This window comes from Schistocerca nitens, chromosome 5 (assembly GCF_023898315.1).
Source record: "Schistocerca nitens isolate TAMUIC-IGC-003100 chromosome 5, iqSchNite1.1, whole genome shotgun sequence".
NCBI classification, from domain to species: Eukaryota; Metazoa; Arthropoda; class Insecta; order Orthoptera; family Acrididae; genus Schistocerca; species Schistocerca nitens.
The window spans coordinates 133582192-133596397 of NC_064618.1; positions in this window are offsets into that span (position 1 = coordinate 133582192).

The window sequence follows — 14206 nt, forward strand, 5'->3', positions numbered from 1 at the left end:
CGCTACACCGTCTTCCTCAGCTGTTACAGTTATTCAGTTCAGTATCAGCCAACAGCACAACATGCTAACACCTGTGCCCTGTCTTGCTTCCTATGGCGCCAGATCCCATATTTGACTTATGAGAAAACACTCTGCTTCTAAACAGATGACACCTTACAAAACTGCATGCAAGAGTATCCTGCCACTGTATCCATACTTCTGAAGGATATAGGTGAAGACCCTGTCCTCAACCAAATTATGAAATACATTTCAAGGTTGGTCAGAATGCCTTACACCCCACATCAACATCACACACATTTTATCCAAAAAAAAAAAAAAAAAAAAAAAACAGTATCAGACAATGATGACTGCTGGACGGTCATCCCTCTGCCACTGGATCAGTGTGTCAGAAACCATCTCCACACATAAAGGCACTCAAAAGGCAGCATGCCTATTAAGGTTGAAATCTCACAGGACATGGAGAACACAACTTGCTCCTGCGAGACCTCTGTGTCAACACAGTCAGCACCTCCACAACGGTTCTACACATGGCGAACTGAGCAGTGCCCATTGGAGCGGGTCCATGTGGACTTGGCCTCAGAGGAATGTGGCTCATTGTTGTACACTAATTTTCCAAGTTTGTAATTTGAAAGTAAAATACCACAGCAAGGGAGACAGCTAGTCTCTACCTGACATACGCTATACTGTCATGACATGGATGTTTATTCGATTTTGACTGTACTACAGTTACGGTTGCTGTTCTACTGGTTATGGATAGATTTGCTTGGCCCTGGGCTATCTGGATTATTCTCTTGGTGTGTTCTGCTATTTGCATCGACCCAGTGCACCATTGAAGGGACCACAGGAACTATTCATGTCAGACAGTAGATCTCAATATTCGTCCAGTATGTTTCAGGATTTCTGCTCTTGGAATGGCATGACACACCTGATAATGATGCTGTTTCACCAAGCCTTCACTATTGAAACTACATCTTGCAGATGTGGAAGATGCTGTCAGCCGCACACGAGACCAGGGTAATGACCCAGTTCCTGTCTTACATCATCATGCTGATGAAGAGGAACATTCCAGTGGTACTGGTGCTTTATTGCTGACATTGGACCCTCTGGGATTTGCTGAGGCCTACTACATGCTCACACTAACCTAGCAGTCATCTCTGCTGCTCCCTGTGCACAGTTGTTTGGGCTCACACCTTTGGGAAGGTCCCAGAATTGATAGAAGGCATCATCAGGAAAGATAAATATTCAAACTGGATGCCAATGGTACCATGCTGGTTCAACATGCCAACTAGCTGCACCTGTCCTTAGTGACTTCCACCTTGAGACAACCATCCTAGAGCCAGCTCGATACAACTTCAGATACCTGACAGGCCCACATCAGCAGATTTGGTGCTATCAGAATTGGTCCCATATGGAATTGGATGTCCTTCCACCACCAGCACCACTGACATCCAGCATCGATCTGAAGAATGGGAAACCGACTTCAGCTTCAGCACCATGCCCTAACAGCCAGCAGAGGACATGACAACACCAGAGACTTAGCTGACTTGCCTTCCCATACCTCCACCCCCCCACCCCCTCCCCCGACCACCACCACCACCACCACCACCACCACCACCACCACCACCACCACCAATACGGTGACCACAGTACTGTCAGGGACACTGCTGGCAAGAGATGCTGATTAAAGGGAGACGGGAGGAATACTATTGGTCTGTGACAGTGAAGTTGACACCCTAAGGTGTTTGCTATCAGTGACTCCCCCCGACGGTGGGTAAGAGGTGCCAGTGGGCTGTCACATGGACCAAGGTGTGACACCATGCTAGAGATAAAACATAGCCACCAGGCTACTTCAAGACACTTTGAATCTTGCTGCACTGAAGTCTACCTTGCTTACTCCATACTTTCATAACACGGTTGTTTACTGCATTTAAACAGTACTACATTTTGGATCTGTTCTACAGATTATGGGTGGATTTTCCTGGCTCTGGACTATCTGGGTAATTGTCTTGGTGTGTTCTATAGTTTACATCAACCTGGTGCAGACGGAAATTGTGAACTGTCAAGTGACTACAGTGTATCCGTATTTCCTGTGTAATAAAGTGTATGTTGTATGATTGCAGGTGTAAAACTTAAGAAAATGAAATTTAGAAGCATACTACTCTATACTTGCAGATCAACCTTCTACAGGTTTTAATAATAGGCAGGGTAAGAAGTCTTCCATAGCCTATCAGTGGAAACAGTCTCAGCATTTGTCAATAATGATTGTGTAAATTTTTCAATCCAGGATGGCTACATCAGGTAAACAAGTGTGGTTTTTTGTGTTTCAATTGATTTTGATGGGTTATAATTTTAACGCAGTTAATTGTCTTGAAGTAGTAAAATACGTTCTTGTTCTTCTGCACTTTGTGGTCTAGGCAAAATGCCTATACCGACCTCAAATTAAGAGTTGCTCCCATCTTTTCTTAGGTATTCCAGTATCTCTTCTTGCTTTCAGCTTATAAAACCTTATCTGTTTAGGCAATCTATCTTCTTTCTTTCTTTCTGTTAATATGTTCTGTCCATTTTCTTTTGTAATCATTCATACTTTCCCCAGTATTATAAACATTTAAGGTGTGTTCTTATGTCTTTGATCCTTAAAAACCACATTTGAATCTTACTCACATCCTTCTGTTTAGGCAGCTGTCACAACCTGTCCAAAGCCCAGTTGAGAAAGGAGGAGGAGGAACAGGAACACCTCATGAAAAACATATAAAGAGGACATCCACAGTTAGTTGTAAACTTCACATACAGAAGCAAATGAAATCTTGAGAAAAAAGTAAATAGAAATCGGATAAGGACAGTTTACAGATACTGATTGTAGAAATTAAGAAAATAATCAAAAGAAAAAATACCCTATGCTAAATACCTACAATTATCTATTAAAAATAAAAGAAGAAAAATGGAAGAGGAAGAGAAATCAAGCAAAAGTTTTTACTACACACATCAAAAAAGTTTTGCATCGCCTTGATTCTGAGAGCTTCGGAACCTGTACAGAAAACTGGAGTAGAGATCAACATAAACATCATTTCCACCCTTTTTATTGCTCTTGAAAACCACACATTGCATGTTGTACCACCATACAATGAGACTTTCAGAGGTAGTGGTCCAGATTGCTGTACACACTGGTACCTCTAATACCCAGTAGCACATCCTCTTGCATTGATGCATGCCTGTATTCGTCATGGAATACTATCCACAAGTTCACCAAGGCATTGTTAGTCCAGATTATCCCACTCCTAAACGGGGATTCGGCGTAGATCCCTCAGAGTAGTTGGTGGGTCACGTTATCCATAAACAGCCCTTTTGAATCTATTCCAGACATGTTCGATTGGGTTCATGTCTGGAGAACATGCTGACCATTCTAGTTGAGTGATGTCTTTATCCTGAAGGAAGTCATTCACAAAATGTGGCGATGGAGGTGTGAATTGTCGTCCATGAAGACGAATGCCTCGCCAATATGCTGCAATATGGTTGCCCTATTGGTCGAAGGACGGATATCGTACAGCCATTATGGCGCCTTCCATGACCACCAGTGGTGTACATTGGCCCCACATAATGCCACCCCAAAACAGCAGGGAACCTCCACCTTGCTTCACCCGCTGGACAGTGTGTTTAAGGCATTCAGCCTGACTGGGTTGCCTCCAAATACGTCTCTGACGATTGTCTGGTTGAAGGCATAAGCAACACTCATTGGTGACGAGAACGTGATGCCCATCTGGAGCGGTCCATTTGGCATGTTTTTGGGCCCATTTGTACCGTGCTGCATGATGTCGTGTTTGCAAAGATGGACCCCGCTATGGATGTTGGGAGTGAAGTTGTGCATCATGCAGCCTATTGTGCACAGTTTGTGTCATAACAGGATGTCCTGTGGCTGCGTAAAAAGCATTATTCAACATAGTGGCGTTGCTGTCAGGGTTCCTCTGAGCCATAATCCGTAGGTAGCAGTCACCCACTGCAATAGCAACCATTGAGCGGCCTGAGCGAGGCATGTCATCGACAGTTCCTGTCTCTCTGTGTTTCCTCCCTGTCTGAACAACATTGCTTTGGTTCACTCCGAGATGCCTGGCACTTTCCTTGTTGAGAGCCCTTCCTGGCACAAAGTAACAATGCGGATGCAATCGAACTGCGGTATTGACCATCTAGGCATGGTTGAACTACAGACAACATGAGCCGTGTACCTCCTTCCTGGTGGAATGACTGGAACTGATTGGTTGTTGGACCCCCTCCATCTAATAGGTGCTGCTCATGTATTGTTGTTTACATGTATTGTTGTTTGCAGAACTAGCGCTCCTGAAAGAGGAGTGCTAGTTTTGCAAGGTTCGCAGGAGAGCTTCTGTAAAGTTTGGAAGATGGGAGATGAGGTACTGGCAGAAGTGAGGCTGTGAGGACGGAGCGTGAGTCGTGCCAGGGTAGCTCAGTTGGTAGAGCACTTGCCCGCGAAAGGCAAAGGTCCAGAGTTCGAGTCTCGGTCTGGCACACAGTTTTAATCTGCCAGGAAGTTTCGTGACTATGGACTTATTTTCCTCCGTTTGAATTGTCGATGCAGGCAGCCGACTCCAGGAAAATCCAGTGCCTGGCAAAATGATATAAAATATGAAGGAATTCTTCTTAACTTTGTTCTATTTCACTTTAATAAACATACTTATTACTATTATGTCTTCTCTTATTCAGAAACGCATATGATACAAAAGACTCATAGTCCATTATACTCCGAGCAGTACAGCACAACAAAACTTCTACATACAGGGTGTTTCAAAAATGACCGGTATATTTGAAACGGCAATAAAAACTAAACGAGCAGCGATAGAAATACACCGTTTGTTGCAATATGCTTGGGACAACAGTACATTTTCAGGCAGACAAACTTTCGAAATTACAGTAGTTACAATTTTCAACAACAGATGGCGCTGCGGTCTGGGAAACTCTATAGTACGATATTTTCCACATATCCACCATGCGTAGCAATAATATGGCGTAGTCTCTGAATGAAATTACCCGAAACCTTTGACAACGTGTCTGGCGGAATGGCTTCACATGCAGATGAGATGTACTGCTTCAGCTGTTCAATTGTTTCTGGATTCTGGCGGTACACCTGGTCTTTCAAGTGTCCCCACAGAAAGAAGTCACAGGGGTTCATGTCTGGCGAATAGGGAGGCCAATCCACGCCGCCTCCTGTATGTTTCGGATAGCCCAAAGCAATCACACGATCATCGAAATATTCATTCAGGAAATTAAAGACGTCGGCTGTGCGATGTGGCCGGGCACCATCTTGCATAAACCACGAGGTGTTCGCAGTGTCGTCTAAGGCAGTTTGTACCGCCACAAACTCACGAAGAATGTCCAGATAGCGTGATGCAGTAATCGTTTCGGATTTAAACAATGGGCCAATGATTCCTTTGGAAGAAATGGCGGCCCAGACCAGTACTTTTTGAGGATGCAGGGACGATGGGACTGCAACATGGGGCTTTTCGGTTCCCCATATGCGCCAGTTCTGTTTATTGACGAAGCCGTCCAGGTAAAAATAAGCTTCGTCAGTAAACCAAATGCTGCCCACATGCATATCGCCGTCATCAATCCTGTGCACTATATCGTTAGCGAATGTCTCTCGTGCAGCAATGGTAGCGGCGCTGAGGGGTTGCCGCGTTTGAATTTTGTATGGATAGAGGTGTAAACTCTGGCGCATGAGACGATACGTGGACGTTGGCGTCATTTGGACCGCAGCTGCAACACGGCGAACGGAAACCCGAGGCCGCTGTTGGATCACCTGCTGCACTAGCTGCGCGTTGCCCTCTGTGGTTGCCGTACGCGGTCGCCCTACCTTTCCAGCACGTTCATCCGTCACGTTCCCAGTCCGTTGAAATTTTTCAAACAGATCCTTTATTGTATCGCTTTTCGGTCCTTTGGTTACATTAAACCTCCGTTGAAAACTTCGTCTTGTTGCAACAACACTGTGTTCTAGGCGGTGGAATTCCAACACCAGAAAAATCCTCTGTTCTAAGGAATAAACCATGTTGTCTACAGCACACTTGCATGTTGTGAACAGCACACGCTTATAGCAGAAAGACGACGTACAGAATGGCGCACCCACAGACTGCGTTGTCTTCTATATCTTTCACATCACTTGCAGCGCCATCTGTTGTTGAAAATTGTAACTACTGTAATTTCGAAAGTTTGTCCGCCTGAAAATGTACTGTTGTCCCAAGCATATTGCAACAAACGGTGTATTTCTATCGCTGCTCGTTTAGTTTTTATTGCCGTTTCAAGTATACCGGTCATTTTTGAAACACCCTGTATGAGAGAGTGAAACAAAATCATGTACAAAAAAGTGTCATTGCTCTGCACTTTACTGTGCATTCATAACTAAGGTCTTTGCCAATGCTTATAGTCAGTCTTTGATTATATCGTTATCGCTGTTTCATTTTTTAATAAATTTTAACTTTACCGTATCCGGGGGTCTTTCACCATGTACATGCACAATTGTCCCCACACAGTATGTTGACATGGTATGGAGATGTACAGTGTTTTGGATGAGCATACCTTATATTTACATTTGATGATAGGGGTCAATGCACTTTATTTGTCGGCTTCTATAGGATATATCAGCTTATCCTATGCATGTTAGAGATCTATAAGAAATTAAAACATTATACACATATTTGAATTTAGCGTGCTGAAAATAACGTGCAGTTTGCTTCGGCTTTTGTTACTGGGTTTTGTGCCTGCGCAATAGTATGTTTGGTGGCTAAGCACGAGCCTGTAACGGTCAACATGCTAGTTGCTACCGTCGTACGTGCACTCATTTCTTAGTGTTTTCACATTGAGTGGCACACTTTCAACTGGGTGTTACATATTAAAGGATTGCCATGGCGTTTGTCTTCCTTCTGGGTGCAGAGAGTGTGTGTGTGTGTGTGTGTGTGTGTGTGTGTGTGTGTGTGTGCGCGCGCGCGTGCGTGCGTGCGTGCTTGTTGTTCAAAATCTGACACTATGGCAGAAGATTTCCATTCTTACTACCTGTGCATCGTTATTACCCGTCGTACTCGGATTTTCAGCAGAGAGAATCCTGGCCAACACCATCTGTCAACAAGATAAGTACTGGCTTGAACAATTACGGTTCACTTATTAATGTATCAGGCATTGTGAGACACAATACTTAGAAATTACATCGTTGCACATGTGTGTTAATGTCACCACACTTCACCATCCACTTTGTTCAAAGACTCATACTGATGTCCAAAGCAATGCATAAATTACTTGTCTTTAAAGTTCACACCTTTACCCAGAGTTTGGTTTTCAATGAAAATTCATACAAGTATTGAGTTACAACAATATCTAACATGATAGCTCATACCTATGGCTGACGTTCCAACCATCGCTTGTACTACGGACATAAATTTCTTAGGTTTTAAAATGTCGTAAATTTTTCATTAACTGGCTTCGGTTACTACAGTTTGTTTGTTAGTTTCAATCTATCTTCGTTCACATCACATACATGTGTTAGTTACATAACACTTTATTATGGTACAATACATTTATACTTCATTTTATAGACATGCTTTTATCGCTTTTGGGAGCTCATTACTCCCTTAGGTAGAGGAGGGAGAAAAGCATTCAAAATAGGACTAAAACATTACGAACTGCTGGCCTAACTACGCTTGGCACTGTCTCCTTTTTTTGGGAGTGAAGAAAGGAAATAATCATCTACTAGTTTAAGGATTTATGAGAAAATGTTAATCGTACAATCATGGACTAGGTGCCAAGGAATTCTTATTTCATGGAAATGTGTACTGACTTATCATTCATCTACTATCATGTTGTCTCCTCATACGCTGGTGCTGTTTACTTCAGTTCACATGTATCTTACTGTTAATTATGAAGGAGTTTTAACAATAATAGACTTATCTTTCGCCAGTGCATGGAAATTTCATTATTTAGGCTTTCATGCAGCACGATAAAAATTAATGGTTTTTCTAAAATCACATGCTTAAATGTTTGTGTGTACTTTACAGTAAATAGGTGCTGGTAAATGTCACGGAGCTATACTGCAGTGATGCATATTTTCATTTTTCATTTGCTTTATGACCTCTGTGTAAATATCCTTATAACTAAATTGTTTTCTAGAGGTAAGGCCGGTTTGTTCATTTGGTACCTGCTACTCTCGACGTAACTCTCTTCTGTGCTGTGACGGTGCACTGGTCCCTGAAATAAATAAAAAAAAAGAAAACCTTAAAACTAATTACATTACGTAGCTTGTTGGCCACTGATACATTTGGTCATTACGTCTGTCCACAGAGAGTTCCATACATTGTTTAAATCCATAGATGTTTGTTTATTCTGTTACCCTTTATGATCATTTACCCTGCAAAGAGAATTATTTGACATTTTCTGTGGTATTTTATTGTTTCTTCTTATCTTACACAGCTCATGTATTTCTTTGTAATGCTTCCTTTTGCTTGTAAATATGTTATATATAGCTTAGTATTTAATTAAATCTCTGCGGACATATATCAATAGGTTCCTCAGTTCTTGGACAGTAGATGTAATTCCTTAGTATTTCCGTTTACTTTGTATTTAAGTTAGATACTTGTATATATCACATCCTATTTGGTTGCGCCTTCTGCGAGTCTGTCGTGCATGCGCACAGGTCAGTGCCTCCTCTCCTACTACTGACGTCACCGCATATTGTTGAGCGCACACAGCTAAGCCATAAGCTAATTCTGGTTATACTTTCGTTTCACATGAAGCGGTGTATTACTTCTCATTCCTGCTGATTTCATGCTTACATGTACAAATCAATTACTTATACCTACACACATTACTTTATCCTAAAATGAACTCCAGAAAAAAATTACACTTCCAGTTATGTACATTATGTGCAATTATCTTGTGACAGAAAGAAAAGTGCTATCTCGCGTCATCATTCTATAAAGGCTTTTATATCTTTGCGAGGGTGTAGAACCTTGTCTCGCCCTCTTTTTCTCATGGACTAATCTGTACGTTCCAGGGTAAGGTATTTTGGAAATTATATACGGTCCGGAATACAGTAGTTGCCACTTCTTATTCAGCTTGCCAATTTTTGTCAATATAGGGTGCGTCTGTAAGAGAATTGTTGCCCTTCAAAAAACTGTGTAACACGTTTCTTATTATAAATTTTCTTTCTATACTCAGCCCCGTTTTTGAGTGTAATCATAGCTTGTTTGATTTTGTCTCGTAGTGTCATTTCTGTAGTGGGTACTTTTGGTATGGGCGACTCCCACTCATTCATTTGTTTTGCCCAGAACGTCAATTCATTAGGTGTGAAACTTGTTGAACTTGAAAGGTTATTGACAACTTCCATGAAAGGAGTTATGTATTTTACCCATCGAGTGTGTTTGTGAGGGGTGTATGTCCTAATAAATTGGTTAAATTCTTTAAAGATTCATCCTACGGGACTTGCTTCCAAGTGAAAAAAGCTTACTAATACATGTTTTATGCCCCATGAGGTCATAAATTGTTTCCACTCGTGCCCAATGAAATATGAAGCATTATCAGTTAGTAATATCTTTGGTTTACCTATTCTTCTCAAATAGTCTTCCTCAATTCTTTTTCTGTTACTTGTGGCCGTTGCATTTTTAATGGCATACATTTTGATATGTTTTGAGAAAATATTGTATATTGCTACTACGTATCTTACGCCTCCTTTACTTCTTGGATATGGACCAGCTATGTCCAGGGGTACTATGTCTAGAGGTTTTTTTTGTGAGTACTGGGTGTAGCTCAGTATATTTTGACACACTGAACTGTTTTGATTTTTGACATGTTGCACACTTTCTTAATACCTGTAGGACTCACCTTCTCAAATTCGGAAAATAACAAAGTTTTCAATTTTTTTAGTACATCTGCCTACTCCATAATGTCCTCATACTTCATGTGTGTGTCTTCTAAATTCATTGATATAATCTTCAAGAATACAAATACACACAATTGATCAGATTTTTCATGTTTCCTATGAAACAAAATGCCCTTGTGCTCCCGATACCGTTTACTTACCTTTCCACCTTCATCTTGCTTAAGGTTTTGCGCAGCTTTACTCCATCTACTATCTTGCTGTTGTATAATTTTCATTTGCTTACAAAACTTATGGTAATCAGACTGTTGTGATATATGTTGCATTAATAATGACTTGGTTTCTGCATCTTGCTCTGTTAATTCACTAAATTCATCTAAACCTTTTCATACCCTGGACAAGGCATCTGCAATAACATTTTTGACTTCCTTTAATATAAATGATCTCAAAATTGAATTCTTGTAAATATAGACACCACCCAGCTAATCTATGGTGCAATAGTTTACATATTAAAAGAAATGACAGTGACTGATGATCACAGTATAATTTGGTACTCTTACCCGACAAAAAAATATTTGTACTTTTTAAATGCTCATATTACAGCTAAATTTTCCAATTCTGACACAGAGTAAGATATTTCTGCTTCTGATAATGTTCGACTAGCAAAACTAATAACCTTGGGTACTTCTTTACCTTCTTCTTCTTCTTCTTCTTCTTCTTCTTGGATCTGGAACAAGCATGCCCCCAGCCCCTGAGATGAGGCATGTGTGCATAGACAAAAATCCTTGGTCATGTCAGGGTGGCTAAGAATGTTTGTATTGGCTAGTACCTGCTTAATGTTATTAAAGTCCTCCCGACACTTACCTATTTTTTCATAGCAAGTTGAGTAATGCATCACTGTTCATCAGGTGCTGCGGTACAAATTTATGAAAAAAGGATGCTAGTCCTAAATAAGCTTTAAGTTGTTTTTTTATTCCTTGGAGCTGGACAATTGTGTAAGGCATCAGGTTTTTTTTTATCAGGTAATATACCTTGTTCTTATTTATTCTTATTTAGAAATAAATAATTATCCCACACAGTCATGGTTCACAAACATAGCCACTATGGCTGAAAATAATAAATACCTTGTTCTAACATGTCCTAAAAATTTGACTTGCTCCTTACCAAAAAGAGACTTTTTTAAATTGGCTGTTACTCTGTATTCTGCAAATCTTTGAAGTACCTATTCAATCAGCCGGATATGTTATAACCAAGTGGGTGTGGCTATACCTTCAGCAAACCTTTGTCTGCAAAAATAGTTGTTAAACACGTGGCATTTTCTGTCATATTTATGTTGTTATTGAAGTTACCTGTAACTCCAGTTGGTAATTGCGCAGGTGTTGGAGTTGTGGGTACGTTTCCATTTTGCAATCTACAACTGTCACCGGTATCTGCTGTAGGACTCGTGACAATTTGTGAAGAAACACCGACAGGTTGTGGTTTGTTCACTGCAGCCTGTGTATTATTTACATGCATATATTTCTTCTAAAAGATCATGGATCCTACCTTCTGCGGCTTGTAGGTTAATGTTTACCTTGTTCACTATTCCGTTTTCTTTTTTCTGGATAGCTTTTTGTACTACATCTGTGTATAACTTACAATCAGTTACCAACTTCTCTGCAATTGTATTACTCTTATCTAATGTACCTGCTTCAGCTTGAATAATGGTATCACTTAGATTTTCATTGATTTTCTCTCTCCTTCTTAGCACATGCTGAGTCAACTTCTAATGTTGCTACCCTTAAAGTAAGCTCTTCTACATCTAGAGGTACACCTTCATAGTCTTTGTTTAGTTTGTTAACGACAGTGGTTACCTTTCGTACTGTCGAACATAACTAGTTCTGTGTGGCTTCAATGTTTGTGTTCGCGCCTGTGATTTTCTTTATCTGTTGCTCTACTAGATCATGATGGTTGTTAAAAGAATCTACCTTCTGTTTTAACTTCATAATGTTTCTGTTAACTTCAGAAAGTACTTCGTGCTTTACTTGCTTTTTCATATCATTCAATTTTTCGTCGATTTCAGTGTGAAGTTTTTCAGTGAGACCGTTTCTTGCATATCCTTGAATGCTTGCTTTTTTTCGTGTTTCATTGTATTTAGACCTTGTGGAACAGTGTTTTGTTGCTGTTTTACCGTGTTCATATCTTGTGTGAAATTATCAATTTTGGTATTCATATCTTTTTTCATATCACTGAAACTGAGGTTCGTATTATCTAATTTCATGTTTACGTTAGGTAATTACTGCCATAGCAGTGCATCAGTTATACTGCTGTTGTTGCTGTCAGCTGTACTTTCCAAGTTAATGTTTGTGTTGTGAACAATTGGTGTTTGTAATGTGTCATCTAGATTCATATTTGTATCGCTCTCAAATGTTTCATTCATGAGCGGTATATTGCTCTGTGAGATGCGTGACATTGTCTCATCAGTTGTAAACATTGTTGTCAAGATTATTCTGCTGTGGAGCATCACTACCATTAATCACACCTGCAACACTCACCTCTGACCTACATAAACTTTCTGTGGTAGGCATGCATGGCAACTGAACTACAATTGTTCGATCGCACAATTCTACGCATCTTGGCTGATTGCGTTTTCACTATTGTTATCAATAATTTTCTGCCATGTGGCATGAATATGCAGAAATAAAAATTTCACAAAAAAATGGAAAAAAATCATATGCTAATTAATACACTTGATAATTGTAATTTATGTGACATCAAAGTCTGTTTTACATCTACTATGACATGCAAACTATTGTGTTGCAATTCTTTATGTTTTAGTGACAACACGTTATCACACTGAAAAATTCCTGTTAAGTTTCCAAAATAAAATTCAAGGAAGGAAACAATGAGGAAAAGGTTTCTATCTACATCAAAAGAGGCGCTACCAGGTGTAACTGTGCAAGCAACTTGCATAGCCGTCATACCTTTGCTGCGCCGAACAAAACAGCTTACTATGGAAAATTTTATGTAACCCGAGACCAACTCTTATTTCTTTCCAACATTTCTCCTCAATTTTTGCCTTTCTGCTTTACTTGCTCCCCATTGTGATTCATGCAAACAGAAACTACAGACAATTAGTTTTTATGACTAATAACCATGTCATAGAAATTTCTTACTATAGCAATAGTTAACAAACCCTACTTACAACCAATGTCCTGAAGTCCTGTCACAATCACCAGTTGTGTTATAATAAAAATTAAAAAAAAGAATGGAAGAAATTGATTGGTGATTGTCCTTTTACTTGCAATGACAAGAGAATATAAGACAATTGCATTATTATTAAATGTTCTGCGTGTACGAAATTGTGCTATTGTTAATTCACTTTACCTTGCATTGTTTTTTTTTTTTGTGTCCATCACTATTATTTATTTATTATTATTATTATTTATTTTATGGCCTTCATTGGACCACTTTAGTCAAAAATGCAAAGTTTTAAACAAGTTGTTACACAGGGATACAATTTGGCTCAACAATAACTTAATATGATATGTAGGTAATATAATTATTAGAGTCTATTCTTATATGAAAGGTGTTTTGCTCTTCTGTCTGCCCAATATTTCTTCATTCTTTCAGATATTTTCTTTCTTTCTTCATCTGAGACAACTCTTCCTGTTCTCCTTTTATTGATTTTCATTTGTAGTCTGGTTTGTGGGTCTTGCAGTATTCTGGTTTTCTCTGTCTTGTTTTTTAGGTCATCTACTGTAATTTGGAGTTCTTTTATATCTTCCTTAATTTCTGTGATCCATTTAATGTCACTCTTGCTATTCCACAATTTTTGTATAATTTTTTTACTAATTCTGTTTTCTTGATTTCTCATCAGATGTCCAAAGAATGAGATGCGTTTCTTCCTGATCGTGCTCATGACTGGTTCTATTTTCTTATATACTGTTTCATTTGATGCTATTCTCCAATGTTCATTTATTTTATACTGTTTATTTATACATGTCCTTATTATTCTTCTTTCTGTTTTTAGTATTCTGTCAATTTCGGCTGTATTACTCGTTTTGAAGATAGTTTCAGCTGCATACGTTATTTCTGGTTGTGTAACTGTTTTATAGTGTTTTAATTTTGCATCTATAGATAGGCTTTTTTTGCTGTATGTAGTTTTGGTAATGTAATTTGCGTAGTTCAGCTTTTTTATTCTATTCTGCCATGATGGCTTCTCATTTAGATTGTATGTTATTATTTCGCCTAAATATTGAAATTTATCAACAATTTTGGTTTCCTATTCTCCTATTGTAATTTTGTTTACAAGCGGTGGATCAGTTAGCATAATCTCCGTTTTTTCAAATGATATTCTAAGGT